This window comes from Phacochoerus africanus, chromosome 5, assembly GCF_016906955.1.
Source record: "Phacochoerus africanus isolate WHEZ1 chromosome 5, ROS_Pafr_v1, whole genome shotgun sequence".
Classification (NCBI taxonomy): Eukaryota; Metazoa; Chordata; class Mammalia; order Artiodactyla; family Suidae; genus Phacochoerus; species Phacochoerus africanus.
Genome location: NC_062548.1, coordinates 65,363,503 through 65,375,681, shown reverse-complemented (window position 1 = coordinate 65,375,681; position 12,179 = coordinate 65,363,503).

Here is a 12,179-nt window from a genome sequence, read left to right as displayed (position 1 = left end):
AACTAAAGCCTCGCCCAAATTTGATAACTCATAAAATAGAATATGATGAGTTTTGGATAGAAGAAATCTTCAAATACTCTACTTCAGTTGTTAAAGATTTTGAATACAAATTGAGACAATTTTTTTTTCCTTTTAGATTTTTTTCCAATGACCTAATAATCATATTTTTCTGAGAAAGGAAAATGAAAGAACAAAATAGACCTTAGAAATAATAGGAACTATAATGAAGGCAACCACAAGTTCACTAGGAGAACCAATCTCTGTAAAACTTGATGGCAGTAATACCTATAGCCTTCTGTACCTTAAAAACACAATATTAGATGTTTAGTGCCCCCCAATGATCTTTTTTTCAGCTTTATTGAGATATAACTGACTCAAAACATTTTGTAAGTTTAAGATGTATAATATAATGTAATACACATAAATATTGCAAAAAAAGGATCACAACAAGGAGGTTAGATAAAACATCCTTTACCTCTCATAATTAACATTTGATCTTGTTATGGTGAGAAAGCACTACTCTTAAAGCAAATTTAAATTATATAGTACTGTATTGTTAACTATCGTCACCATATTGTACATTAGATTCCCAGAATTTATTCTTCCTCTAACTGAAAGTTTGTACCCTTTGACAAGTATCTTCCCATTTCTCCTACCCTTCAGACCCAGGCAACCATCACTTTACTCTTTTTCTATGAGTTTAATGATTTTAGATTCTGCATGTGAGAATTCATACAGCATTCATCTCTCTCTCTCTCTCACTTATTTCATTTAGCATAATACGTCAATGGTCTATGTATCATATCACAAATGGCAATATTGCCACACTTTCTATGGCTGAACAATACAGCATTATACGTATATATACCACATTCTCTTTATCCATTCATTCATGGACTGACACTTGGAATGTTTCTATGTCTTTACTACTGTGAATAATGCTGCAGTGAACATAAAGTGCAGCTATGTCTTTGAAGTAGTCATTTCACTTTTTTAGATATATAAGTGGGATTATTGGATCATATGATAAGACCCCTAGCCTGGGAACCTCCATGTGCCACATGAGTGGCCCTAGAAAAAGGCAAAAAGACAAAAAAAAAGAAAAAAGAAAAAAAAGAAATTCTAATGGGTACAAGATGATATTGAAGTTTTTATTTGTAATTCCCTGATCAGTTGTGTTGAGCATTTTGCATGTACTTGCCCCTCATGTCTTTAGAAAAGTGTCTATTCGAACATTTCCTCAATCTAAAATATTGATTGCTTTTTTTTTGCTATTACAAGAAATTTCCTTATATATTTCAGTTATTAGCTAAATATATGGTTATATATGGTGTATCCATAGTAGAAATCCATTTTCATATATATGTTTGCAAATACTGTCTTCTATTCTATAGATTGCCTTTTCATTTCATCAGTGGTTTCCTTTGCTGTTAGAATCCACCTGTTAAGCCATCAGGTCCAAAGTATTTCTTTATCAGGAGGGTTTTCATTACTGATTCAATCTTCATCTTTGCTATTTGTCTATTCAGATTTTCTATTTCTTTATGACTCAGACTTGTCAAGTTTTATGTTTCTAAGAATATATTCATTTCATCTGGTTATATGACTTAATTTTGTATCATTATTTATAGTAGAGTTTTATGATCTTTTGTATTTCTGTGGTGTATGTTCTAATGTTTTCTCTTTCATTTGTAATCTTATTTATTTTTCCTTTATCTTTTTTTTTGGAAGTCTAGATAAATTTGTTTTCTGCCACTGTACATTTGCAGATATTCTTAAAATAGTTTCACAGGTCTCCAAGCCTCTGTTCATTTTTCTTCATTTTTTCCTCTCTGATTCTTCTTCAGATATGCTATATAACCCACTTAGTGAATATTTGATTCAGTTATTTATCTGCTAACTCAAAATTTTTCATTTTTATAGTTTCTACTTATCTAATAAGAGTCCTCTATTTGTTGAGTCACTGCTGTTATAAATTTGGGGCATCAAACCATCAAACATGTGAAGCTTCTACCCTCTGTTGAAAGATCTGTGTGCAGGTTTGGGGAGCACTTTCAAATTGTAGTTAGTTGTCAAGTCTTCCTTGACTTTCATGCCCCATGGGGATAGCTTTTCTTCCCATTTGGCTAAGTACATATTTCTCTGTATTTTCCCCCCAAATCTTTTCTCTTTAGAGTATCTGTGCTCTCTTTATCAAGAGATGCCTTCTCTGGTGTTTTAATAGATTGAATATAAGTATCTATTTGTTTTATATTTCTATAAATTCCTTAGTTTGAAAAGTTTTATTCTAATTTGTCCTAAGTCTCATTTAAAATATTCAGCAAGTTAAATATTGAATCGTTCTCTGATTCAACATCCAACAAGATATATTCAATTCCTAAGTTCCTGTGAATGTAGTTGTATTGAGGAACAGAAACTTTACAGGTGCAGTTAAGGTAGGGTAATACTGTATAAAAATAAGAAGTGAGGACACAGAGAGATATGCACTCCAAGGGAAAAAAGACATGTAACGATAGGGGAAGATACTTGAGAGATGCATCTATGAGCCAAGGGATGCCAAGGATTGAAGGGAGCCACTAAAATATAGGAAGAAGCAAACAATAATCCTCCCCCAGAACTTTCGGAGAGCACATGGCTCTGCCAACACCTTGATTTAGGACTTCTTGCTTCCATAACTGTGAGAGAATAAATTTCTCTCTTATCAACCAGTTTGTTGTACTTTGTTTTGACAGTCCTAGGAAACCAATACATCTGTCAAAGAGTTCACTTCCCATTCCAATTTTTGTTTTTACATTAAGCCCAGCTTTTCTGGTTCAGGATTATCCAAAAAAAAAAAAAAGTGAGAACTATGGTAAGATCAGCTTTGCAATCTTCTTTAGACTATTGTATAAAGTTGTAACTGGACTGTCTCTGAAGTCTCAAATGGATTTAGTGCTTTTTTTTGATGTAGAACTGAATTAAAATGTCCACTATTTCATAGAAAACACTCAAAATAGCCAGTCTTAAATATCTTGTGGAATATTTAACATGTTGTTGTTCCCTAAACATGTTTTTTTAAGGAGCAACTTAGGGTATCCTTGGATTCTTTTAAATTTTTTCTATCCAATTTTTGATATTGTGTCAAAAAAAGCATACGAGTTAGACTATAGTAATTACATGTAAGAAGCTTCAAACTAGCTTGAAAGGTCATGGGCATAGACTGAAAAGAAAATATAAATATCTAACAATGTTCAGTCAGCTGGGACCCCTGGGCCACCTCATGTGTCAGATTGATGATCTAATAATTAGATCATCAAATTAAAATCCAACAAATTGAAAATCACAGAGAAAGAAGGTTTGAGGAGATCTATCCCTGAATTATGTTCTCATGGACAAAACAAAAAATTGCCTATGAAAATGATTTAGTGTTTTAATAAGTGACCCCTATAAAAATGTATTGGTCTGAGGAGATGTTTTAATTCATCAGCCCACAAAGCCGTCTTGAGACCTGGACTTATTGGACCTGCTAGTGTCCTTTCCCTAAGATCTTGTTCATTTGTAATTCGAACAAACAATAAGGAGAACAGTTATATGAAGATAAATAGAGCTGTTTTTAATAACTGGCAGTTTTCTATCAAGGATAAGAGTTGTTATATCTAATCAGATACTCAAAAATGATCCAGAAAGGATTTCTTATCCCTAAAAAAAATGCAATTTTTGAGCTCAGTGAAAAGCATTTGGATCATAGATGCAATGGAAACCAAGAGGGAGCTCGGAAGCCTTTAAGGAACATGTGATTGCAATATGGGAATCTCAAGCTATAGGACAGAGGCACCTTGATAGAAGCTTAAATTACCAGTCACCTCCTAGTCAAAAAGACAACCTGTTACAACCTGTTAATCTAACAAAATAAGTATATTGGACTTAAAGCAATTTGAGAGAATATCACTTTGAAGGAGAATTAATACTGTGTCAAAAAGGAAAATTCATTGAGGATACTTACAGGATTTTAGGGCCTGGATAACTTATTTTATTTTACTTTATTATTATTTTTTTTTTATAGCCGTACCCACAGTACATGGATCTGAGGCCAGGGATCAAATCCAAACCACAGCTGTGAACTATCTGCAGATCCTTTAACTCACTGTGCGGGGTGGCAGAGTGAATCCACACCTCCACAGTGACCCAAGCTGCTGCAGTTGGATTCTTAACAAACTGCTCCTCAGCAAGAACTCCACTATTTTACAATTTTAGGTATGCAGATATTTTACCTACTTTGTTAAATCTATTTTTAAGTATTTTATTCTTTTTAAAGGATATTATAAGTGGAATTCCTTTCTTTTCTTTCTTTTTTAGGATTTTCTTTTTTCCCTTATTTTTATAACCTCACCTGGAAATTCCCCAGGCAAAGGGCTGAATCAGAACTACATCTATGGCTTCTGCCATAGCTTAAGGCAATGCCAGATCCTTAACCTACTGAGCAAACCCACATTCTTACAGAGACAACATCAGGTCCTTAACCTGCTGAGCCACAGTAGGAATTTCTAGAATTTTCTTAATTTTCTTTTCAGACACACTGCTGTTTTTAAAGAAATGCACATGAATTTTGTATGTTGATTTTATATCCCACAACACTACTGAATTTTTTTTATTAGTTCTAACAGATTTACTGTGGAGTCTTTAAGGATTTTTACACATAGCATCAAGTCATTGGCAAATAGATAATTTTAGTTCTTACTTTCTAAATTGGATAAGATTTAGTTATTATTCTTACAAGTCAAAACCACAATAAGATATGACCTTATACCTATAAGAATGATTATTATCAAAAAAATAAGCTCTGATAAATGTGGTGAAGATGTGGAGAAAAGAGAAGTCATAACCCATTGGTAGGGATTTAAATTGGTATACCCATTATGGAAAATCATATATAAGTTCCCTAAATACTAAAAATAAAATTATCATATGACCCAGCAATCCCATACACACACACAAAGGGATATTATTCAGCCTTTTAAAAAAAAGTGATTCTGCCATTGGCAACAACATGGATGGTCCTGGAGGACATTGTGCTAAATGAAATAAGGCAGACACTGAAAGAAAAGAAAAGTGTATGATCTCAATGTGCTATATATAAAAAAAGTTGAATATATAGAAACAGAGAATGGAACAGTGGTTACCAGAGGTGTGGACATGGAAGAAATAGATGTTGGTCAAATGGTAAAAAGATGCAGTATGTAGGACAAATAAGTTTAGATATCTAATGTACACCATGATGGCTATAGTTAATAATACAATATTTAATTGTGCAAATTTTCTGAGAGTATACTTCATGAGCCCTTAGCGCAAAAATGTAACTTTTGAGGAGATGATGTCTTAATCAGATTTACAGTAGTAATTGCTTCACTATATATATATTCATCAAGTTATCATGGTGTACCTTAAGTGTATCCACATTTTATTTTTAATGCTAAAGTAAAATAAAAATATTCTAGCTAGAGAACTGACTGGGAACAGACAGACTTCATAAAATGATAGCTTAGGGTAGATGAGAACAATAAGATGAAGGTCTTGAAGCAGTGATTTAAGATCAAATTCTCAATATCGATATGCAAGGTATTTTAGTTGGTTCATAATCTTATATTCCAGGAACCAATATTCTTGGACAAATTAGCTAATTCTTTTTCACTTGGTTATAATACTGTTTAGCAATGAAATAGAAAAGTGTATTTGACTCAGAATGATTTAGTAAAGGGTCAGAAAGATGTGCCTGTTTCAATTTTCAGAATAAAGGAAATTTGCATTTAATGATTTCTCATCTTTAAAGAAATACATCACTGTTGAAGGAGAGTTTCGTGAATAAAAGCCAGAGTAGTAAAATACTAAATTCTAAAACTCAGCTTTTTTCCCCCATTTATTAAAAAGTATGAATGTCTTTTCAGCTATTTTCAGCATGACATGCTATTAGCTACAAATAAGAGTCTTTGAAAACCTCTGCTTATATCTATATCTATCTGGCAGCTCTTTTTCTATCTACCTATTGTTAAGAAAGAAGTGATTTTGAGCTCTTTAAAACAATATATAAATAAAGAAAATAAATAAGATTACCATTTTTTTTCAAATACATTGGATACATTTTACAGACAAAACTTTATGTGATTTTCTATTTAATTTGCATATTCAAAAGGATAAACTACTTCAACAAATTACAAAATGTTTATATAAATTTTAGTAAATTTATTTTGATTAAATATTTAATAGTTGGCAGCTTATTTTGTATAAACATAGTTATACATTAACTGCAGGGCAATTATTTAATAGCTTTATATAACTTTCAACTTAGTAAATCCATAGGAAAGTGTTGATCATAATGTGCAAAGAAATTGATGAAGTTATATCTGACTTATTATAGTGGATTCCTATTTATTTGTTGCTTCATCCAAGAGAGTTCTGTACTCTCTCAAACACATATTTGCCAAAGGAATATGGCAATGTTTATCACATCCCTAGCTTTATAAATAACATGCCAATAGCCACAACATATTTTGAATTATCTAAGATAAATAAGAAACAATATTTTGCATATAATTACTTCATGTGTAAGTGCATTAAACTCTCCAATCCAGAGATAGAGATTAACAGATTGGATAAAGAAGCATTGCCCTCACCAGGAATTTCTAGTTTCCTGATGTCAAGGATATTTTTCCAATTCAAACATTTAGCCTTTATCACTGAAAGCACAATAAGCATGATTCAATACCAAGAAAAGTATCTGCTTGTCATATTCAACAAAGTTTTTTGTTTTGTTTTGTTGTTCATGTTTTTCTTTTTTTATTTTACTTTTTAGTGCCACACCCCGGCATATGGAAGTTCCCAGTCTAGGGAATGCCAGATCCTTAACCCACTGAGCAGGGCCAGGGATCAAATCTTCATCCTCATGGATACTAGTAGGGTTCATAACCAACTAAGCCACAATGGGAACCCCCAATAAAGTGGTATTTTGCCTAAATTTTAACAGGCAACACATTGACAGTGAAATAGAAAGGGAAAAAAAGAGTGAAGAAATTCCAGCCTCTGATGGCAATATTCCAAGTAAAATATATTTCTTTTGCCATAGAGGGTCATTCAATACTTGGCTTAAAGAGTAAGATCAGATGAACTGCAGGCTCCATTGTGGCTGTGGCAGTGTCAGGCAAAATGTGGGAACTCAATAAAAATTATTTGTTAAATCAAACTTAAAGTTTCCCTCATTTACATCATTTCATAGACTGTTTTGTTAGAAGCATACTCAGCAACCATCCACTTTGACCAACTATCCTTTCTTCCATCAAGAGTTTTGCAGGAGTTCCTGTCGTGGCGCAGTGGTTAACGAATCCGACTAGGAACCATGAGGTTGCGGGTTCGGTCCCTGCCCTTGCTCAGTGGGTTAACGATCTGGCGTTGCCGTGAGCTGTGGTGTAGGTTGCAGACGCGGCTCAGATCCTGCGTTGCTGTGGCTCTGGCGTAGGCCGGTGGCTACAGCTCCGATGGGACCCCTAGCCTGGGAACCTCCATATGCCGCGGGAGCGGCCCAAAGAAATAGCAAAAAGACAAAAAAAAAAAAAAGAGTTTTGCAAAGAAACTAAGATCCTTAGAAATGAATGATTATTTCAAACTTAGTTAATCTCTAAGATCATTGTTATTTCTTTCCTTACAACTGAAATATGTTATCTAGATTAAACTACCTAGAATTCATGATGGTCTTCTGCATGACTGCCACTCTGCAGAGCTTTGTGTGCAGAAGACACACCCCATGCCCCCCAAACACTATGGCACTTTTTCTCAAAATACTTGAAACGCAATAAAGGATAACAACTGATACTAGAATGTCAATGCAATTTACAGTCCAAAGTGACAAGTTTTAAGAATGAAATAGCATGCTAACCAATAACTGTTACAGGGAGATAGTCAAAAACAGAACAGTAAGTAAGTCAGCAGATGCGTTCATGGAGAGTCAAGGCTCATCCTTGGAAAACATATTACATTTCTTGCATCAAGAAAGCCATTTAAGCAAGGTTAAATCCCAGTCTTTTTGAAATATCAGTGAACCACTCTATAAACCTCCCTATGATATAACTAGATGAGCAATTTTTTGAGAATGTGTCTTAAGGTCTTTTATCATTTGCTTCCATATCTAGTGTGAGAGCCTCATGAAGTATTTTTTATCCATCTCCTGGACTCAATTATAGAGGCATGGGTCTGTCCATCTCTCCCCACACAGGCACAGCTTCAAACTATAAAATAGTGTGTCCTTAGTTAAGAGTTGATGCCTCCTTGACAGAGCAATTCTCCCTCTACCCCCACCCCCCACCATAAAGCTTGTCATTTGCTATCTGGTGCCTTAGGTTTAACATCATCCTATAAGACTAGGTACAGGGTGGTAACACCATACTATTTCTTCTTGTCTCTGCAGGTATAACTAATAAACTATCTGCATCCATTTGGGGTCCTTGTCCCTTTACTGCTCGAATCTATGGGAAGGTGCCAAGACAAGTTAATAGCTGCCAACAGCCTTCTTCTTAGGAATTGTTTGGCCACTTGACACATGTATGCCCTAATCACTAGCCACTTGGGAAAAAACAAATATATAGTACAAGAAAAAAATCAGCCAGATACAGAGTAAATGATAGAACTATGGATATTTCTTTTGAACTAGAAGAAACAAGAATGTACCTAGAAACAAACAAACAAAGAAGTGATTAGAGGACACTGAAACTTGAACAGGAGTGGAAAGAGAAAGGATTTTAACCCTGTGAGGAGTCTGGAGGACAGAGATTCTCTGGCATTATCTAGATCATATCTTTTACTGGAGGGAACAGACACTGAACAGGAGGGTGGGAAGTACAAGCTGGGTGGTTGAAGAGTCAGGCTTGAATTGAAGGCAAGGAGAGGTGACAAATATATTGTGGAAAATATGTCAGGGCCAGAATGTCAACTCAAGAAATTTAGATAAACTGCCTAATCTTCAAATACAAATGTAGCTTCTAGTGGTATATATTTCCCAGGAGTTCTGTTTAAATATATTGGGAAAGAAGTATTGAATAAATTGATATTGGCACAAATAATATAGGCATCAAGGCAGGAAATAAACCTGTCATTCTTTCCATTGACATGTGCATGCAATTATTTTTTTTCTGATTCTAGTGTAAAACATTTCAACATGAATGATTGCCTGTAAGAATTTTTGTTTTACACTGCTGAAACATTTTACGTCAAAATTAAATAGTCATTGTATGTGGTAATTAACAATCTATATGTATGAGATCTCTTGGGTAAATTTTTTTATTTTGGACTTCTCTAGTGGCCCAGCAGTTAAGAAGCTAAATTGTCACTGCTGTGACACAGGCCACTGCTGTGGCTCAGGTTCAATCCTTGGCCTGGGAACTTCTGCATGCTGCAGGCATGGCCAAAAAAAAAAAAAAAAAAGATTCTGATGAAAGCAGATTGCCAACTAAAATTTGTAAGTTCAATTTCTTTTAATTGTGGCTACAATTTTCTTTGATATTTCACAGATTCACAGCCAATTAAAACAAAACTGACTTCATCACCTTTAAGCTGCTTTCTTTTATTGCTGGATGTACAAGAGGGAAAAACTGTGACAGAAGACACAATGTACACAGCCTCATGATAAGAACAATGTACATAGCCTCATGACAAGAACAAAGTTACAAGTAATTATGAAAATTTGAAAGCAACATACAAATATAAAGGATCATTTTATAGGACTCTTTTTATTTTTATTTGATTAAAATTATTTAAAGCTTTCCTATATAATCACTGCAAAAGAAAAAATACAGCAATAACGCATTCAAAAACTTAAACCATCCCATGCTACGCAATTGTAAATTCACTATCAGAGGTTCATAGAATTCTAACATCCATCATTCCTTGATTGTTTCTTAGTTTAAAGAATATGAACATACAATATGATTTTATTTCTAGTCTTGGCTATTTAAATAATTTCAAAAGTGTTATTACAAACTGCTGTGTGACTCAAGATAAACCTACCCACATTTTACATGATTTTAAATCCTTCAAATATTTTCTTATTCTATTTAGCATACCTTGTTCCTTGACTGAGTGCCCACCTGCGTTGGTTCCTAGAGAAACAGAACTAATAGGAGGTGTGTGTGTGTGTGTGTGTGTGTGTGTGTGTGTGTATACATACATAGACTCATGTGATTTACAGAAATTGGCAAATCCAAAATCTGCTGGAAGTCTAACATACTTCAGAGCCAGGAAGAGAAAATGTTTTGGTACAAGTCCAAAAGCTGTCGCTGGTAGAATCTTGTTTTGATGGGAAAGATCAGTCTTGTTCTATTCAAAGCCTTCAATCGATTGGAGGCAGCTCACTCACAATAAGGAGGGCAATCTACTTTACTCAAAGCCCATCATTTCAAAAGTCAATTTCAGAGTTCCTGTTGTGGTTCAGAGGGTTAGGAACCCAATATAGTGTCTATGAGTTTGTGGGTTTGATCCCTGTCCTTGCTCGGTGGGTTAAGGATCGGGCATTGCTGCAAGCTGCCTTGTATGTTGCAGATTTGATCCTGTAGGTTGCAGATGGGATCCTGTAGTTGCTGCTGGATCCTGCGTTGCTGTGGCAGTGGCACAGGCTGGTAGCTACTTCTCTGATTCAACTCCTAGCCCAGAAAATTCCACATGTCACCGATGTGGCCCTAAAAAAAAATAATAATACTTTCATAGAAAGAGTCAGAATGTTTGCCTACTTACCTGGGCACTGTGTCCCAGCCAAGCTGACACATAGAAATATTCTTGACAAGCCCTCTCCTTATTGACTTGACACCCATACATATCTCTTAAATCATATAATGTAAAATCACATGGTTTGCAGGTATCAGTACCATAAAAATGTCATTGAAGAATTTGTCAATTTTATTGACAAGGCCAATTCTATCCATTAAAGAATTACGAACATTTTAATCACACCACAGAAACAGGCAAATGATTTACCTAGCTTGTTAAAAATTAATTTTGTTCTTGCTTAAACTGTTTAAAGACATATGTAAAACATAACTCTTTAGATTTTATTGAAAGTAAGTTTGATGTCCATTAGTAACTCTATTTTAAAATTTGGAGTTTAATTATGGTTTGGACTGAATATATTGCTCTCATTCCTTCCAGTCTTAAGAGTCAACACACATTTCAAGTCTGGACAACCTACAATGTTATGATGCTTGAAACATAACACCACAAAGGCCAGTTTTATTGATGGAGTATTAACTAGTTTTGTTTCAAGAATCCTATATGAGAGTGAGTCCTAAGATTACATAATAGATTCCTCATCTGATTGCAGAATATCTGGAACCTTTCTAACTAGTTCAGTTTCTAGTTTATTAGTCAAGGATTGGTCGTGACAGATAAGGACAGAAAGGCCATCAAAATTTAATCTTCATGTCAAAGGTGTCCTTTTCACTGAATGTCTAAATTTTTATAATCTAAATGGAATCAATACTTTGGAAATGGATGACATCACACTCCACTTATTCTAAGTCTTCACTCATCATTCAGAAAGAACACATAATGTGGATAGATGTCTTGCCAACCTGCAGGCATTCTCAGAAATGGCAAGAGAAGGAAAAGTTTAAAGGCAGATAAAATGTGACAAATCTTATTCAGATATTCATGACATTCTAAAAAAAAAAAAATGACTGTCCATTACCCTCTGATCATCCCAATTGGTTCCAGTGGGTTACTATAGCAGTAGATAAATTTTATGCTCATGACCCAACTCTAAGAGTGCCCCAGTGCCTTATGTATTCTGCACATTAGACACCACTTTATTGACTTGAAAAGGCTGCCAAACTTCCAAACTTTCCTTGTAATTCATAGTGAAAGTCTTCATAATTAATCTTCAAGCATTGCAGTGAATCAGCCTCACAACACTTTGGATGGTTGTAGCCTCTCAGTTTCTTCCCAAAACCAATTAAATTTTTATTTTCTTATCTCATACCATTCAGAGGAAAATTAAGCTAGTTATAACTCTGACTCTTGATCCTGCTTTGCAACTTAGACTCAGGCACACAGAGATAATAAAGACCTGAAATTTATTATGAGTTATCCAAATAGTCAATTCCACTGGCCTATAAGGCAGATTCTTCCTATCTTCCCCTACCTGCTGATTGAGGGACTCTCTGGTTTCT